General features: G+C 36.2%; 1 protein-coding gene across 1 annotated transcript in view; it reads right to left on the bottom strand.

Moving 5' to 3' along the window:
- LOC309660798 (uncharacterized protein) overlaps positions 1 to 21,066 on the bottom strand; it is a 336,267-nt gene that overhangs the window by 155,372 nt on the left and 159,829 nt on the right. The window lies entirely within an intron of this gene.

Genomic DNA, 21,066 nt, shown 5'->3' with positions numbered 1-21,066 from the left:
AACACCCATCTTTCTCAAAGTCTTCCAAAAAATTGCAGAGAGAGGAACACTCCCAAATTTGTTCTATGAAGTCACCATCACCCTGATACCAAAACCAAAGATATCACAAAGAAAGAAAATTACAGACCAATATCACTGATGAACATATATGCAAAAATCCTGAACAAAATACTAGCAAATAGAATCCAACAACACATTTAAAGGATCATACAACTTGATCAAGTGGGATTTATCCCAGGAATGAAAGAATTCTTCAATATACACAAATCAATCAATGTGATACACCATATTAACAAATTAAGGAATAAAAGCCATGTGATCATCTCAGTAGATGCAGAAAAAGCTTTTGACAAAATTCAACACCAATTTATGATAAAAACTCTCAAGAAAATGGGCATACAGGGAACCTACCTCAACGTAATAAAGCCCACATATGGCAAACCCACGGCTAACATCATACACAATGGTGAAAAAGTGAAAGCATTTCCACTAAAATCAGGAGCAAGAAAAGAGTGTCCACTCTCACCACTATTATTCAACATAGTTTTTGAAGTCCAAGCCACATCAATCAGGGAAGAAACATAAATAAAAGGAATACAAACTGGAAAAGAAGTAAAATTGTCACTGTTTGCAGATGACATGATACTATACATAGAAAATCGTAAAGATGCCACCAGAAAACTATTAGAACTAATCAATGAATTTGTTAAGGTTGCAGGATACAAAATTAATGAACAGAAATCTCTGGCATTCCTATACACTAACAACAAAAGGGCAGAAAGAGAAATTAAGGAAACAATCCCATTTACCTTTGCAACAAAAAGAATAAAATACCTAAGAATGAACCTACCTAAGGAGGCAAAAGACGTGTACTCAGAAAACTATAAAACACTGATGAAAGAAATGAAAGATGATATAAACAGATGGACAAATATACTGCATTCTTGGATTGGAAGAATCAATATTGTGAAAATGACTATACTACCCAAAGCAATCTACAGGTTCAATGCAATCCCTATCAAACTACCAGTGGCATTCTTCACAGAATTAGAACAAAAAGTTTTACAATTTGTATGGAAACACAAAAGACCCTGAATAGCCAAAGCAATCTTGAGAAAGAAAAACGGAGCTGGAGGAATCAGGCTCCCTGACTTCAGACTATACTACAAAGCTACAGTAATCAAGAGAGTATGGTACTGGCAAAAAAAACAGAATATAGATCAATGGTACAGGATAGAAAGCCCAGAAGTAAACCCACACACACATGGTCACCTAATCTATGACAAAGGAGGCAAAAACATACAATGGAGAAAAGACAGCCTCTTCAACAAGTGGTGCTGGGAAAACTGGACAGCTACATGTAAAAGAATCAAATTAGAACACTCCCTAACACCATACACAAAAATAAACTCCAGATGGATCAAAGACCTAAATGTAAGACCAGACACTATAAAACTCTTAGAGGAAAACATAAGAAAAACATTCTTTGATATAAACCACAGCAAGATCTTTTTTGACCCACCCCCTAGAGTAATGGAAATAAAAACAAAAATAAATAAATGGGACCTAATTAAACTTAAAAGCTTTTGCACAGCAAAGGAAACCATAAACAAGATGAAAAGACAGCCCTCAGAATGGGAGAAAATATTTGCAAATGAAGCAACTGACAAAGGATTAATCTCCAAAATATACAAACAGCCCATGGAGCTCAATATCAAAAAAAAAAAAAACCCAATTAAAAAATGGACAGAAGACCTAAATAGACATTTCACCAAAGAAGACATACAGATGACGAAGAGGCACATGAAAAGATGCTCAGCATCACTAATCATTAGAGAAATGCAAATCAAAACTACAATGAAGTATCACCTCACACCAGTCAGAATGGCCATCATCAAAAAATCTACAAACAATAAATGCTGGAGAGGGTGAGGAGAAAAGGGAAATCTTTTGCACTGTTGGTGGGAATGTAAATTGATACAGCCACTGTGGAGAACAGTATGTAGGTTCCTTAAAAAACTAAAAATAGAACTACCATATGACCCAGCAATCCCACTGCTGGGCATATACCCTAAGAAAACCATAATTCAAAAGGACACATGTACCCCAATGTTCATTGCAGCACTATTTACAATAGCCAGGACATGAAACAACCTAAATGTCCAATGTTAGATGAATGGATAAAGAAGATGTAGTACATATATACAATGGACTATTACTCAGCCATAAAAAGGAACGAAATTTGGTCATTTGTAGAGCTGTGGATGGACCTAGAGTCTGTCATACAGAGTGAAGTAAGCCAGAAAGAGAAAAACAAGTAGCATATATTAATGCATATATGTGGAAAAATGTTACAGATGAACCTATTTGTAGGGCAGGAATAGAGACGTAGACGTAGAGAATGGACATGTGGACACAGGCAGGTGGGGGAGGGTGGGACGAATTGGGAGATTAGGTTTGACATAAATATACTACCATGTGTAAAATAGATAGCTAGTGGGAACCTGCTGCATAGCACAGGGAGCTCAGCTCAGTGCTCTGTGATGACCTAGGTGGGTGGGATCAGAGAGTGGGAGGGAGTTCCAAGAGGGAGGGGATATAGGTATACATATAGCTGATTCACTTCATTGTACAGTAGAAACTAACACAACATTGTAAAGCAATTTTACTCCAATAAAAAAATAAATAAAATTGATATTTTGTTAAATGGATGGTAAAGAGATGTAGAGGATGGCAAAGTTTCTATACTTCACTTGAACAGGTAAAATGTTCACACCAGTAGACTTATAATATATATTCATATATAATGTAATTCCAAGAGAAACCACTTTTAAAAAAGCTAAATATATACATCAAAAACCCCACAGATAAATCAAAATGGATTCCTAAAACTGTTAAGTAACCTACAAGAAGGCAGGAAAAAAGAAAACAAGAGAAAAAAAAATTACTGAGTACAAAAGAAAACAAAAAATAAAAATGGCAGATTAAAGCTTTAATTCCTCAATAATTTCATTAAATGTAAATAGTCTAAATACACAAATTAAAAACCAGATATTGGCCTAGTGAATTAAAAACCTGAAACTCACTTCAAATATAATGATACACATAGATTAAAAGTAAAGACATCAAATGATAAATATATAGGAAATGCAAATATTTTTAGTCAGGTGAAAGCAAGAATATATTGTGAACATATTAATATCAGATAAAGTTGAGTTCAGAGCAAAGAAAATACCAGGGACAGAGAGTGACATTATATACTTTGATATACATTATATATCGAAGGGTCAGTTCTCCAAGAAGATACAAGTATCCTAAATGTGTGTGCACCAAACAACAGATAAAAAACATGTGAAGCAAAGTTTATAGAATTAAAAGAAGAAATGGACAAATCCACAATTACAGTTGGAGACTTTAACATTCCTTTTTTTAACAATTGATAGGACACCAGACAGAAAATCATCATGAGTATAAAATGAAGACACAATCAGTCAACGGGACCCAATTGACATTTACACAACACTTCACTCAACAATGGCAGAATACTTTTTCAAACGTCCATGGGACATATACCAAGAGAGACCACATCCTGGGCCATAAAAAATTCTCAGCTAATTAAAAAGAAATTATATATGGTATATTTTCTGATCAAAATGGAATCAAACTAGAAATAAATAATAGAAAAATAACAGGAAAATTTCCAAACACTTGAAGATTAAACAACACACTTCTAAATAATCTGTTGGCTAAAGAGGATATCACAACGGAAATAAAAAAGTACATTGATGAATAAAAATTCAGCATATGAAAATTTGTGAGAGTCAGCTAAAGCACTACTAAGAGAGAGATTTATAACACTAAATGCTTGTATTATCAAGAGGAATGTCTCAAATCAAAAATTATTCTCCATTTGAGATACCAGTTGTATGTATGTTAAAATGTTTGATGTTGTCCCACAACTCTTAGGTGGCCTGATATTTTTCTCTCACTTTTATTTTTCTTTTGTGATTCAGTTTGTGTTTCTATTGACCTATATTTAAGTTAACTAGTTTATTCCTCAGCTATAAGAATAAGTCCTGTAGACTTATTCCTGTCAAGTCTACAGGTGAGCCTATCAAAACTATTCTTTATCTCTGTTATTGTTTTTAAAAATTATTTCCAGCATTTATATTCATTTCTTTCTTACAGTTCTCATCTCCCTGCTGAAATCCCCCACGTGTTAAATCCTATTGTCCACTTCCTTCACTAGAGATTTTAACATATGAATCATAGTTATGTCAAAATCCCTGTCTGATAGTTTCAACATCTGGGCTGTATCATTCAACATCTAGTTCTATTGATTATTTTGTCTCTTGACCAGCAGATTGTTGTGGGGTTTTTGTTTTGTTTTGTTTTTTGCTTTTTGTGCATCTCGTAATTTTTCACTGCATTCCATACATCTTGTGTAGACTAGTAGAGACTCAGGTAAATGGTATTTATGCTTGGAAATGTGCATGCCTCTTCTTCTGCTAGGCTATTAATGTGGAAGGATGAGAGGAGTGAGTCAATCTAGTCAGGGGTTAAGCTAAATTTGATTTGTTATTGTTATGGTAACTTTCACTACGGCTTGCTTCAACTTCCTTTAGCATGTGCTTTCAGGCAGGGATGGACCAGCATTTCCAGTGGGTTTTTGATTTGTTTGTTTATGCTACATCTCAACTTCCGGTCTTCCCTGTGCACCTGTACTACACAGGAGCTATTTCTTTGCTCTTTTTTCATAAGCCACTGTGATTGCTTACCACCCAGGGGCAGGGGGAGACAAGGTGTTTCTCTGTGGCCTTGGTCCAGCTTCATTCTTAGGCAAGCCCTGGCCCTAGGCCTCTGGAGTGGGGGGCTTCGTTAATAGTCATGCTCTTTTTCCCCATTGCAGCCATACTGTGCCTTGAATGTTTGGTGGGCTTTGTTGGCAAGAGAGTTTCCCACTCACTGACCGAGGATAGGGGAACATAATTGTGTTAGTGTAGGGTCCTAGCCCCAGGATTTTTCCTGCCTTTCCACCTTTTCCCAGCTGCAACGGGTCTTCGTATGTTCTTTGGGGACAACGACATTTGTTTTCCTTTCCCTATCGTTGTAAATATTTTGTACCACTTGAGAGAACTTTCTAGGAGGAGCTTCATGTTTTTCCCAGAGACACTGTTACTGTGGAAGACTCCCATCTCTGACTCCTCGCTCCTAGTTTTCCTCATGAGCACCCCCTGGAGGTCTGTGAATAAGAACCTGCGAATGCAGACTTTCTTGTGTCTGTGACGCCCAAGGTTTCAATACTCTCACTTGGCCTTAAGAAATTCATTAACAAGCTTAGCTGAACAGCATCCATCATCTCTCCCCCCATGACCTGCCACATCAGTCACTGCTTGCACCTCATTTCTCCTTGAAGCAGACTGCCTGGCTTTGGATTTACAGTTGGGTTCCCTTTGACATCAGCTCTCTGATGATCTCAAGTTATGACTTTGTAATTTATCTGACTTCTTATTTTTAGGTTGGAAAAACTCTCTTCAACTTTTTGCATCCTAGGCAAAAATTAAAAGCCTCAAAGTTTTCCATTTATAATTAACATATATTGAATTTGTCACTAATCACATAATTCCTTCCATAGCACCTCATGTTTTCCTGGTTTTCAGAATGATTTTGTCCTTTCAAATATAGTCTTTCTGCAAACTTCTCTTAAGTCAACACATCTCAACTGCTGGTTTTTTAAAACCAAAATTTCAATATTTTACGTGCAATAAGGTTATTTTAATCATTTCTGTTTCCTTCAGTTGTTTTGGAATTTAAGTTCTTAATTTAACTAAAATTGAGAAATTTAATAAAAATTTAAATGTATTCACACTTAACTTTGAGGTTTTATTTGTTAAACATATAAAATTAAAACTGTTATATCATTTGAGGAATTCAGAAAAGAATAATCAATATTTTAAAGTTTTAAAAGCTGTAAGATTATATTCAAAGGCATATGAATAAAATCACTGGCAGTTTATTATGACCATATACAAAATAGCAGATTTTTGGTTAGAAAAATAGGATAAATTAAGGGGGATTTTTAATACAGGCATACCTCATTTTACTATACTTTGCAGATATTGCATTTTTTACAAATTGAAGGTTTGTGGCAACCCTGAGTCTAACAAGGGTATCAGTGCCATTTATTTATTTTTTATTTTTATTGAAGTATAGTTGATTTACAATGTCATGTTAGTTTCAGGTGTACAGCATAGTGGTTCATATACATATATTCTGAAAAAGAATATATACATATATATGTATTCTTTCTCAGATTCTTTTTCCCTTATAAGTTATTACAAAATATTGGGTATAGATTCCTGTGCTATACAGTAGGTCCTTGTTTTTTACCTATTAATATTTTATATATAGTAATGTGTATATGTTAATTCCATCCTCCTAATTTATCTTTTCTCCCACTTCCCCTTTGGTAACCCTAAGTTTGTTTTCTGTGTTTGTGGGTCTATTTCTGTTTTGTAAATAAGTTCATTTGTAGCATTTATTTACATTCCATATATAAGTGATATCGTGTGATATTTGTCTTTCTCTGTCTGACTTACTTCACTTTGTATGATAATCTCTAGGTCCATCCATGTTGCTGCAAATGGCATTATTTTATTCTTGTTTATGTCTGACTCAGTGTTATTTTTTAACAGCATTTGCTCATTTCGTGTCTCTGTGTCACATTTTGGTAATTCTTGCAATATTTAAACCTCTTTATTATTATATTTGTTATTATGATCTATGATCAGTGACCTTCTGATGTTACTATTATAATTTTTGGTAGCACCACCAACTGTACCCATATTAGACAGCAAAAAATTGATAAACGTCATGTGTGTTCTGACTGATCCACAGATCAGCAATTCCTCTTTCTTCCTCTCCTTAGGCCTTCCTATTTCCTGAGACACAAAAATATTGAAATTAGGCCAATTAATGAACCTACAATGGCCTCTCAGTGTTCAAGTGAAAGAAAGAGCCACATATGTCTCCCTTTGAATCAAAAGCTAGGGATGATTAAACTTAGTGGGGAAGGCAGGTCAAAAACCAAAACAGGCTGAAAGCTAGGCCTCTTGCGCCAAACAATTAGCCAGGTTGTGAGTGCAAAGGGAAAGTTTTTGAAGGAAATTAGAAGTGCTACTCCAGTGAACACGTGAATAATAAGAAAGTGAAACAGCCTTATTGTTGATATGGGGAAAGTTTTAGTAGTTTGGATAGAAGATCAAACCAGCCACAACATTTCCTTAAGCCAAAGCCTAATCCAGAACAAAGTCCTAACTCCCTTCAATTCTCTGAAGGCCAAGAGAGGTGAGGAAGCTGCAGAAGAAAAGTTTGAAGCTAGCAGAGGTTGGTTCATGAAATTCAAGGAAAGAAGCCATCTCTATAACATAAAAGTACAAAGTGAAGCCGCAAGCGCTGATGTAGAAGCTGCAGCAAATTATCCAGAAGATCTAGCTCAGATCATTAATGAAGGAGACTACACTAAACAACAGATTTTCAAGCAGACAAAGCAGCCTTATGATGGAAGAAGATGCCACCTAGGACTTTCATAGCTTTAGAGGAGAAGTCAATGGCTGGCTTCAAAGCTTCAAAAGACAGGCCCACTCTCTTGTTAGGGGCCAATGCAGCTGATGACTTAAGTTGAAGCCAATGCTCATTTAACGTTCTGAAAATCCTAAGGCCCTTGAGAATTGTGCTAAACCTACTCAGCCTGTGCTGTATAAGTGGAACAACAAAGCCTAGATGACTACACATCGATTTACAACATGGTTTACTGAATATTTTAAGGCCACTGTTAAGAGCTACTGCTTGGAAAAAAAAAAACATTCAAAATATTACTGCTCATTGACAATGCCATCTGTAGCCTATGGATCAGGGAATAATTTCAACTTCCAAGTCTTATTATTTAAGAAATACAATTTGCAAGGCTATAGTTGCCATAGACAATGATTCATCTGATAGGTCTGGGCAAAGTAAATTGAAAACCTTCTGGAAAGGATTCAACATTCTAGACACCATTAAGAATATTTGTGATTAATGGGAAGAGGTCAAACTATCGACATGAACAGGAGTTTTGAAGAACTTGATTCCAGTCCTCATGGAAGACTTTGGAGGTGCAAGACTTCAGTCGAGGAAGTAACTGCAGATGTGGTGGAAATAGCAGGAAAAATAGAATTAGAAGCGGAGCCTGAAGATGGGACTGAATTGCTGCAATCTCATGGTAAAATTTTAACAGATGAGGGATTGCTTCTTATGGATGAGCAAAGAAGGGGGTTTCTTGAGATGGAAGCTACTCCTGGTGAAGATGCTGTGAAGATTATTGAAACAGCAAAAAAGGATTTAGAATATTACATAAACTCAGTTGATAGCAGGAGGGTTTGAGAGGATTGGCTCCAATTTTGAAAGAAGTTCTACTCTGGGTAAAATACTATCAAACAGCAGTGCAAGCTACAGAGAAATTGTTCCTGAAAGGAAGAGTCAATTAGTGAGACAAACTTCACTGTTGTCTTATTTTAAGAAACTGCCACAGTCACCCCACCCTTCAGCGACCACCACCCTGGTCAGTCAGCAGCCATGGACATCAAGACAAGACCCTCCACCAGCAAAAAGATTAAGATTTGCTAAAGGCTCAGATGATGGTTAGCAGAGTTTAACAATAAAGTAGCTTAAAATTAAGGTATGTCCATTTTTTTTAGACATAATGCTATTGCACACTTAATAGCTTACAGTATAGTGTAAATGTAACTTTTGTATGCATTGGGAAATCAAAAATTTGTGCGACTTGCTTTATTGAGATATTAACTTTACTGCGACAGTTTGGAACTGAACCCACAATATCTCCAAGGTATTCCTGTATATACTGATTGCTATTTCAATAGTCTGTAAGCAGTTCTAAGATTCTCTAGCCAATTTCATCAATAACATATCAATCTTATTTTAATTAATTTTAAGAAAAGTATGTGTCACCAGTAATCAAAATTGAACATTCTTATAAAGCTGTTAAAGCTATCAAAACATTCCTGACAGGACTATAATTGGTAAGTTCACCAAATTAGATATTCTACAAATTGAACTTTAATTTGTTTTTTGTGAATTGATTTGTGAACTGTATATGAGGTAAATTTTCAATTTTGGATAATTGAATATTGACCAATTTACCTGCACTCGTTAAAGCTTCAAACATTAGAAACAACCTAAGCATCCATCAACAGGGACACATTAATCACATTATGATATATCCATAGAGCTCAAATGTCCAAAAGAGAATGGTGCAGGTTCAAACAAACTGACATGAACAAATCTTCAATAGATAAGGAACAAAACCAGTTACTGCCATTAATATAATTCAGTGATTCTAAAAGTGTGATCAGCACCACCTGGGAACTTGTTAGTCTCAACTCCAACCTAGTGAATCAGAAACCCTGGCGGGTAATGAGTTAATGCAAATTGTGTTTTAACAAGCCCTCAGATGACTGTGAAGCATGCTAAAGTTAGAGAATCGCTGATTTAATTAAAAGAGAAACTGCATATGTGCACGCACATAGACACACACACATATATTCTTTCACACACACAGACGCATACGCATCCCTCTGGAGGCAGACACTACCCTCTAAAAGTACACAGGAATCAGTAAGAGTTGCTCTTTCTAGGCAAGAGAACAGAGGCAGGAAGGGCCCAGAATAAAAGCAAAGCTTACTGTTGATATAACCTTGTGTACTATTAGAATTGGTTTTCTGTTAATGTCTTCAACAAGAGTAAATTTTTTTTTTTTAATCTTCAGGCGTAAAGCTAAAGAAATGTTCACAGCTATTATTCATGTAGGTATTTTTTTCATTCAATTTTCATGTTAAAATGAAGGAAAATAAGAATTAAGGCAACTGAGAAAGAGAAAGCATTTTAAAATATTTTCTGCCCTTTCTTACAGTAAACATATTAAGTTTAAGAAAAAGATAGCAGGTTAGAGTCAAGGTACATATTTCACTGTTAGGAACTTGAGACAACTAAAGTAGCAAATAGTAAATTTAATTAATTGTCATGTTATTATCTTTCTAAAGATATAGCCACATGGCATTTGTAGAATGTCTACACAAGGTAGAAAATTGTTTGTAAAATATATCAGAGTGGGTGTCTACAGACCATAACTTTAAATGGAATACAAGGTATCATTCATCTCCTTCACACTGTAGTGAACTTGGCAGTAACCTCAATCGAAGCTTACAGACACAAACTTACATTAAGTCCCTGAAGGCGAAAGTTTGCAGTTATTTTTTCCATTCTATATGGTTTTCTGAATTTGTATGAGATATTTTTAAATGTTTGAACTATAGTCTATCAGCATATCTTTAGACTTCTTTCTATTCTTAAAGCAATCCAGATATTCAACTAGTATAAACATCATTACAAAAAAATATTAAGGGTATTTCCAAAGTTCAGTATCATTTTCTTTTTGAGACAGTAAGATATTTCTCGTTTTTTCAGACCACAATTCAGGTAAATTTATATATAAAGAAAGAACTGAAAAAAAATACAAGTCCTTGTGATTTTTGTAAGTCAATAAGTTCTACTTATAAAAGTCCTGTGGTTGTTTCAAAACTATGTCCACAATTTTTAAAAATATTTCTCCCTTCAAGAGATGGAAATTAATTCTTTTCCCCTTGAGTGGAGCATGGCAGAAGTGATGTTATTTCATTTCTGATATTAGGTTATGAAGAGGCTGTAGCTTCCATCTTAGCTACAAAACATCTCTCTTAGGTCATTCACTCAGGGAATTCAGCTCTGATGTAATGAGACCACTCAGGCAGATTTGGAGAGCCCCATGTGGTGAGGAACTGAGATTCCCAGCCAACAGCCAGCAGAGAACTGAAGTCCGCCAACAGGCAAGTGAGAAGGCTTGGAAGTAGATCCCACTAGCTCATCCCCAGTCAAGGTTTCAAATGACAGTAGCCCTGGCAAATCACTCACTGTAACTTCAAGGCAGACCCTGAGCCAAAACTATCCAGCTGTAGGTGACTCTGACTTTCAAATCCCTGACTCACAGAAACTATGAGGTAATAAATATTTGTTGCCTTAAGCTGCTAAATTTTGGAGTAATTTGTTATGCAGAGGTAAACAATTAATGCATGCCCTAAATAGTACTATCAGTTAAATATAGTAGACATGTATACAGAGTGAAGTAAGTCAGAAAGAGAAAAACAAATACCATATAATATTGCTTATACGTAGAATCTAGAATAATGGAACATATGACCTTATTTGCAAAGCAGAATAGAGACACAGATGTAGAGAACAAACTTATGGATACCAAGGGGAGAAAAGGGGGGGGTGGGATGAACTGGGAGATTGGGATTGACATATATACACTACTATGTATAAAATAGAAAACTAATGAGAACCTACTGTGTAGCACAGGGAACTCTACTCAGTGCTCTCTGGTGACCTAAATGGGAAGGAAATCTAAGAAAGAGGGAATATATGTATACATATAGCTGATTCACTTTGCTATACAGTAGAAACTAACACGACATTGTAAAGCAACTATACTCCAATAAAAAATCAATAAATAAAATATAGTAGACATGAAATTTGTATTTCCCCAACACCCCTTGCTTTGCACAATCACTCCCTCCCTTCTCTAAATAATCCTGCACAATCCATGACATTCCTGGAATGGCTGATTTTTACTCCCTCCCTGGCAAGGAGGCCCGGACCAGCCCAGCAAAGCAGAGTACGCCATACCTCGACCACAGTGATTGCTTCAGAGCTGCATATGGAAGTTGAACTGGGGGAATGAGCATCCCCTCAAATAATGTTACCACGGTTATTAGGAAAAAAGTTCACCCTTCTTTGGAGACCAGCAGTCTAAGTTTCACATAAGATTAAAACTGCCAGGTCATCTTTTCACTCCATGCAAAGAGGTTTTCTGAAAAGTAAGCCAAGCAGATACAAGAAAGCAAGCAAATGTAAGGAAGAAAGAGAGTGTGTTTTCATCACACTTTTAAACCTCTGTATCCTATAATCTACGTTTTACCTCCCACTTAGGTGAGCTTTTTCATAGTCCAGATATTTCAGGAAGTCGAGTTGGGTTTCTGTTTCTAAATGAGTCTGAATGAGTCAAATGAATGAGTCCTAATAAATTTGACAAATTTTATGAACTCAAAATATACCTAAGACTTTTGCTTCTGGCCAAGATGAATTAACACAAACCAGTTTTACTCTGTCACCATAAAGAACTTAAAGTAAACAAAGTGTATGAAACAGCTTTCGGCATTGGACAGAAGTCATCTCAGGAGAGTGATTCTTGAGAAAAAGGAAACAAATGAAGTGAGGCCTAAAATTTTTCCAGCCTACTATCTGCAGATTTCCTAGGCCTCAGTGCAGAATGGTGGAAACCAAACAGACCCTGGAAGTCTTCCTGAATTGAAGAGACGGCTGAGAATTCACGGAATCCCAAGAAGCTAGAGTGTAGGTCAACATAGCAAACAGGAGAGTGCTACAGAGAGAGAGAGAGAGAATTCTGAAAATATGCAAGGAGTTTCTCTTGAGTCTTCGGCTGAGTACTTTTCAGCACTTGCACATGAGGTAACTACCCGAGGTTGGTGAGCACTTCCAGAGGTCATTGCAGGCTGGGAATAATTCATCCTCCCAACAGCTAGAGTGCAGAAATCTCTTAATGCATGAGGCAACAGTTTATGTATTATCTCAGTAGTGGATTATCTCAGCAGTGGAGCCAAATTAGCTCTGAGCTAAATGCTACTCTGCTGTTTTCAAAGAACTTAAATAAATCATAGAACAAACTTCAAAAAATATGTGAAAGAATACAAAAATTCCAGAACCAGACAACATAAATTTCACTAAATCACCCTGATAATTTTATTTAACATTGTATTTGCAGTTCTTGGCAGTGCATTAAAGAAGGAAATAAAAAACATACAGATTGGAGAAAAAAAGAAAATTTGCAGATGACATGATCGTCTATGTAAAAAATCTTAAGGAATTTCCAAAAATCTACTAGAGTTAATAACAGAGTTTAGCAAGGTTTACAAAATCAAAATACAAAAATCAATTATAGTTTTACAAACTAGTAATAAGCAATCAGAAATTTAAAATTTTAAACTATACCATTTACAATAGCATGAAATATTTTGAAATATATATGTATAAATTTTGACAAAATATGTGTAATACCTATACACTGAAAACTATAAAATATTGATGAGAGAAAGTTTAAAGATGTGAAAAGAAGAGGCATAAAATCTTCAGGGGTCACATCAATTACTGTTAAGATTTCATTCTTCCTGAATTGATGTATAGATTTAATGCAATCTCAAATAAATTCCAGCAGGTTTTTAATAGGAACAGACCATCTGACTCTAATAGTTATATGTAAGTGTATAAGACTTTAAAAAGCCAAAATGATTTTTAAAAGTAAAGAACAGGACATCCCTGGTGGCACAGTGGTTAAGAATCTGCCTGCCATTGCAGGGGACACGGGTTCAATCCCTGGTCCAGGATGCTGCAGAGAAACTAAGCCCGTGTGCCACAACTACTGAGCCTGCACTCTAGAGCCTGCGAGCCATAACTACTGAGCCAGTGCACCACAACAACTGAAGCCCGAGCATCCTAGTGCCCATGCACCACAACTGCTGAGCCCATGCACCACAACTATTGAAGTCTGTTCACTCTAGGGCCCACGTGCCGCAACTACTGAGCCCACGTGCTGCAACTACTGAAGCCCATGCACCTAGAACCCGTGCTCCACAACAAGAGAAGCCACCGCAATGAGAAGCCCACGCACCACAACGAAGAGTAGCCCCCACTGACCACAACTAGAGAAAGCTCGTGCACGGCAACAAAGACCCAATGCAGCCAAAAATTTAAAAAAAAAAAAAAGAAATAGAGAGCCAGTGAAGGTTTAAAAAAAAAAGTAAAGAACAAAGTTGGAGGACTTATACCATCTAATTTTAAAATACATTACAAAACTCCATTAATCAAGAAAGTGTGATGTTGACATAAAAATATACATGTAATTCAAAGCAACCAAATAGAGAGTCCAGAAATAGATACATGCACATACGGTCAATTGATTTCAACAGAGATACCAAGGCAATTCAATGGCGAAATGTTAATCCTTTCAACAAATTGGGCTGGAACAATAGGATAACCTTATTTAGAAAAACAAAAGCTTCAATCATTCCCTGACATCATATTAAAAAACTGATCATAGACTTAAATACAGAAGCTTAAACTATCACATTGCTAGAAGAAAGCATAGTAGAAAAATCTTGGTAACCTTAGGTTTGGCAATGGTGCTTTAAATAGTATACAAAAAGGCATTAAAGAAAATCAATAAATTAGATGTAAATTTTTCAACTTTTACTCTTTATGTGACATTGTGAAGAAAATAAAAGGGCAAGTCACAAATTTGGAGACAATATTTTCAAAACAGATATCTACTAAAGGACTTGTGTGTAGAACATATAAGTTCCTACAACTCAATAAGAAAACAAACAATCATTAAAAAAAAATAGGCAAAAATTTTGGACAGACACTTGACGAAAGAAGATATACAGATATTTATTTACACATGAAATAATGCCCAACATCTTTATTCTTTAAGGAAAACAAATGAAATGACATTGAGATACCACTACACATCAACTAGAAGGGCTAAATTTTAAAAGACTGAGCATAGCAAGTGTCGGCAAGTATGCAGAGAAACTGGGACTCTCATGCCCATTTTGATAATGTAAAATGATTTAGCTGCTCTGGAAAATTGTGCATTGTTCCTTTAAAAAGTTAAACATGACCTTACCATTGGATCCAGCCATTCTGGTCCTAGGCTTTTACACAATTAAATGAAAGCATATGTATACAAAAAGTCTTTTAATTTTATTTTTTATGGAAGTATAGTTGATTTACAAGGTTGTGCCCATCTCTGCTGTACAGCAAAGTGACTCAGTTACACATGTAGAGACATTCTTTTTTAAATGTATTCTTTCCATTATGGTTTATCATAGGATATAGGATATAGTTCCCTGTGCTCTACAGTAGGACCTTGTTGTTTATCCATCCTATATATAATAGTTTACATCTGCTAATCCCACACTCCCAGTCCATCCCTCTCCCACACCCCTCCCCCTTGGCAAACACAAGTCTGTTCTCTATGTCTGTAAGTCTGTTTCTGTTTTGTAGATAGGTTCATTTGTGCCATATTTTAGATTCCACATATCGTGATATCATATGGTCTTTGTCTTTCTCTTTCTGACTGACTTCACTTAGTATGATCACCTCTAGTTGCAACCATGTTGCTTCAAATGGCATTATTTTGTTCTTTTTTATGGCTGAGTAGTATTCCATTGTATATATGTACCACATCTTCTTTATCCATTCATCTATCAATACCAAGTCTTGTACATAACTGACCTTAGAACTTTTATTTGTATCAGCCCCAAAACAGAAACAATCCAAAAGTCCACCAAAGGGAAATGAGTAGACAGATGTATGTATCCACACAATGAAATACTGCTCAGCAATAAAAAGATGTTGATGTATACAACACCTGTGACCCTCAAAAAATGACTACTCTGAGTGAAAAAAGCAAAGTGCATACTGTTTGACTCTTTTTATAAAAACTCAATAAAAGTGCAAGCTAATCTATACTGACAGAAAAAAAACCAGTGGTTGCCTTAGGGATAGCGGAGTATTTGGAGGGGGAGGGGACCAAAAAGGGCACAAGGCAATCTTGAGAGGATGACAGATATAGTCAATATCTTAGTTGTGGTGATGTTTTCACAGGTGTCAAAATTCATCAAATTTTATAATTTTTAATATGAACAGTTTATTTTATGTCAATTATCCCACAATAAATCCATGAAAGTACCCTTGTTACTCCTGACTGGGACTGAAATGTTATAAGAATATATAAAATCATTTTACCAAGAACTAGTACACGTAGTGGACAGCAGAATCTTAACAACAAAAAGTTCTCCCCCCTCATTTCATTCTGCAGGGCACTTTTTACCCAAGTGAAGACTTCAGACCACAACAATTAACGATCACATTTAGAGCTAAAATGGCCTGTCAGCTCTGAATTTTGTCTTAACCTTGCATAGTCCCACTGATCTTTGAACATTTGGGGCAAATAAAATGTTCTTGGAAACAGTTTTGTTATCTACAGAATTGAGAAGTAGTTGAATATCTGAAGCTAAGGGCATTTTTCTTAACCCTCAGACCTGATCCCTTTTACTCAGTATATAGTTAGGAGATCCTCTATTAAAGTCATGAATAAATGTTCCTAACTCATTAATGGTGCTAAAATAGAATACAAGATGGCACCTTCCCCATCTCACCCCCCTATGCCCACCCCATGAAGAGAGAACAGTCTGAAAAACAAAAATCTCAAATGAGAAAGTAAACAAGCCTATCTCATTGAAGTATTCCCTGGCTAAGGGCAGGATTGGGTCCCTAAGAATAGCCAAAAGGAGGGTGTGATGGCCAAAATCAGCAAAATGAACAGGTGATTTCTTCTTGGAATTCGGAGAAGAGTAGAATAAATTAAAGGACCATGAAACAGGCCAGAGGAATAAAATAATGTATGAGGCATGGATGAAGTTCAAATAAAGAAAAGCATACAAAACTAAGAATAAAAACTAAGTGTAAGAATCCCACGATCATTTTTATCACTAATATTTTCATCTTCAATGATATTTTGACATTATGGCTTTTGGGATATGAAGAAATGTTATGGTAGCCACTGAAAATGAAGTTTCAAAATAGCCAAAAATTTTATATTACCTTTTTGCAAATTTATACCAAAACCTTGGTTATTATGTATCTGTGAGGGCTTCATTAAGGTCAAGGTAATAGTAATGTGTAAGAACTTAATTTCAGCCAACATCATACTAATCTCCTCTTCCAACAGTATCCTAACATGAGAAAGAGGTAGAAGAAAGGACCCCCTGAGAAGCAAGACGATTACATGACAAGAACAGAACACTGACTAACAAGAGCAATACTTTCTAATCTGCAAGAAAAATAACTCTGTCCAATCTGTTCCTAGTTCCCTCCTCTTCATTCCCGATTAAATAGAAAGAGCATTTCACTTTTAAGCCTACTGATGACTACACTCATGTCAGGTCTGTGTAGCTGAAACATGTTTTGAAGGATAAAGAACTAGCCTCTTTTTGAGAAAGGGGGAAAGATTATTAGTGAGAACCCTTGCCCTTAATCCAAAGTCCTACCACAAACTTCAGGAGAGGCTCTAGTGTCCTCCACTTTCATGGATCAACAACTGAGGCCTTAATAAGTTATATTGTACTGGCCCTGCTCGTGTTCTTCTCTCTGCATCATCTTAGTGAGGAAATGGGTCAAAGGAACTGAACTTCCTAGATAACAATATAAGGGCATAAATATGGCACCAAAATTGTGCCTTCCTAAAGGATAACCTCATTCCATGCCCCTCCTGCATTGGAAACATAATTAAAGGATAACTCTAACTCTAGAACCAGAACTTAAAAAAAAATTAAACAAATTATGGAGAAACCTATTATTCCTTAGCTGTGGACCTACTTTTTCTTTATTTTCAACACCACGGAAGTAAACAACAATGCCTGGATTTACACTGCCTACCCTCTCCCAGCATCCAACATATGCATACATATACACACACTCTCAGCTGGGTTCCATGTATTTTAAAATCACTAAAACTTAGAAATTAAACATTTTTAGAAGAGTCCCTTCATTTGAATGTGAATAGCTCAATTCATTGCTCATTTTAGAAAACGTTAACAAACCTTCACTGAGCCTGTGTATGTGCCCAGCATCATTCCAAATGCTTCCTGCTATCTCATTTAATCCTCATCAAAACCCTCCATGAAGGAGAGACTGTTATCACCCTCCACTTTATGGGAGTGAAAACGAGGCACAGAAAAGTAAAATAGACTGCTCAGAATCAGACATGCTAAAAAATACTACAGCGTACATTGAAACTGTACTTGCCCTGCTCGTGTTCTGACTCCAGAACCCAGTTAAACACTGGATAGCATCCTCTCTGATAAAACTGTAACCAAGCAGAACCCTATGGGACCTGTATAGAGTAGACCTCCACCCATGTCCTCTGCCTGACTTTTGTCTGTAGAAAAACTTCAGTCAAAGAATAAATTAACCAGAGAAGTGAGAAAATGCAGAAAGAAAGGAAAACAGTCCAGCAAGGCAAAATAATAATAGTTTAGCCATTAAACATTGTCAAGAACTTTTATTTCCTCCTCAAGGGCTGTAGATAATATTCTAAGCCATGTCCTTTGAGCTGTTTTGCAGATACTGAAACCCCCACCAGGAGGAAGAAGTTAACTGTATGCTGCCCACAAGCACACAGACCCCAGACCACTTGGAACCAGAAGGTTGATGATGTTGACTCCTGATTACCTCACCACCAACCAATCGGAAGAAAGTTGATGAGCTGATCACACATCTCCCAACCCCCCTCCTTCACCCTGTCTTTAAAAACCTTTCCCTGAAAGCCTTCAGGGAGTTCGGGCTTTTTGAGCACTAGCTGCCTGGACTCCTTGCCTGGCACCTGCAATAAATGCTGCACTTTCCTTCACCACAACCTGGTGTCAGTAGACTGGCTTTACTGCACAGGCAATTGGACCCAAGTTTGGTTCAGTAACAAAACAAGTGAGAGTGACTAATGTATTCTAAGGCCCCAAACACCAGAAATATTCTTAACCCATGTCAGTTGCTTTGACTTTAAAACACAAGGTTAAAATCAAATGTTGCAGGATTACTTTGCCAAATCAAATTTGAATCCATGAAGGAGTGAAAGCACCTCATGGTAGTGACCACTGGAACTTCCCTGGGGAATGACATCCATCGTGGCTACAGAAGGATCAGGGGCTACACCTATCCTGGCAAGCCAACTCTCCTGAGGCATCCGAGCTGTCTGAAGTCTTTTGCTGTGACCATGGCAACCCTCACCTTCCTGCTGTGTCACACCTGCTTTCCATCATGGCAGGAATATCTTGACCCAGCTAAGGAGCTGTATATTTCTGCAAATAGTGATTTCAACGAAATGGTTCACCTCCACGTTGTAACCCAGCTTTTCAGTGAGCAAATTTAAGCCATTTCTTGGCTGTTTTTTAGAAATAAAAGAAGAGAGGAAGAAAAGGAGAGAGACACACTTTCAAAATGACAAAAATGAGATTGAGTCCTATTTTTCTGAGGCTCAAATAAAGCTTAATCTGAGCATACATGATTTTGTTCCTTCATTTATCCAAACTATTTTTATCATTTGTATTAAGTCAGGGACAAATTATTTTATCATTAAAAAAAAAATTTTACACCCCCCAGGGCAATGATTTGAGTGAGCACGAAAATCTGCCATTTAGTTATTTACAAACCAGATCCCAGGGTCCTCCCTCCTTAAATGAAGATCATAATTACTTATGCACAGAGTGGAGCATAAATAGTAAACAATTTGGAATTTGGTATTACTTTCTATGACAATGCAAATTTTAATAACATTTTTTTCTCTTTTTAAGTTATTTGTTCTTAACTATTATTAATCTCCCTCAATATTAACCTATTTTCCTGTTTTTTATTCAATGTGGGATACAAGTACATTGACACACACATTAATAGGTAATTGTTCAAAGCCAGGAATGCAATTATGATGCCTTCTTGCTCTCCCACTTCAAGAAGATGCTTTCTGTACCTCATCATGCTTTCTATCTGCTAATCCCAAACTCCCAATTTATCCCTCCCCTCCCTTTCCCCTTTGTTAACCATATGTTTGTTTTCTATGTAAGGTGTAGTGTTTTGCTCCAAAACATACACATCACAATCAACTCTCAAGCAACAGGACCCCTACTCCTGAGAGAAAAATTTTAAACCCATCTATTTTTTTCCTGGGGCATGGCTTTTAGGGTCTCCCTATGCACCCTAACATCTTATCAATGTAAAATAGAGCTGCAAAAATGTTCTGACCTTACAATCAAATATGAAGGGCTCTCTAAATTTCTTTGTTTTGAACCATAAAATACTTTTGAGGAAGACACATTAGCCAGAAATGACCTCAATCAATGCCACTTTGTGATTCTTACTGAGTCATCTGACATAAAAAGAAAAGAAATAGAAGAAGAGATTCTTCTTCATAAGACAAAGAGCAGAGAAATCTCAGATTTAATAATTGCTCCTCAGGTATGGATTCACAACAAGAAACATTGGCTGTCATTGTTTACAAACATTTTAAACAGCCCTTTAGAAAGCAATACATCGGCTTTCTAGAACATAATTAATGAGAATTAACTGCATATATATGTTATACCTATATATGTGTGTGTACCTGTATACCTATGCTTGTGTGTGTGTATTTAGTAAATACCATTAAAAAGAATAAAAAGGTTCTTTTCTATTCCTAGTTAAAAAGAAAGAAAGCAATAGTTACAAAATAGTTACATTGTAGATCTCACCCACACTCAAAAGAATGGGAAAAAAAACATGTCTTTATATTCTTTGAGCTGTATTGTTGGCTTGGGATAAAATTTTCTATGATAGCATCAAACACAAAAAAAACAGTGCTGTGTCCAACTTGGGGTTCAAGGTATTGGGCCCTGAAAAACTGTTTTAACTGATTCAAAAGTGTGTCTAGTGATAATAAAGCCAGATATTAAATATGAGTGGGAAAAGTCTCAATAAGTTTTTTTTTTCACAAAATGTAAGTAGGAAAATTCACTACTTCTAATTAATACTGTATACAATTTTTAAAAAGACAAATAGCTAATATTTAATGAATGTTTTATATGGGCCACACACTCCTCTTAACACCTCAAGTAATACACATAATTACTTGTGGAGAAAGCACAAAAAGTCCCTAATTTACAGATCAGAAAATGGAGGTACAGAGAAGCTAGTAGTTTCTCAAAGTCATTTCACAAGGATAAGGCAGAGCCCAGATTAGAACCCAGGCACCCTGAATTTAGGGTGTGTAGGTCCACTGAGCTCCCATTGCTCAACTAGGTGTGTTTT

The sequence above is a fragment of the Balaenoptera physalus genome (genome assembly GCF_965194825.1).
Source record: "Balaenoptera physalus genome assembly, chromosome: 5".
In the NCBI taxonomy this organism is placed as follows: domain Eukaryota; kingdom Metazoa; phylum Chordata; class Mammalia; order Artiodactyla; family Balaenopteridae; genus Balaenoptera; species Balaenoptera physalus.
This window is presented reverse-complemented; position numbering and strand designations above follow the sequence as displayed.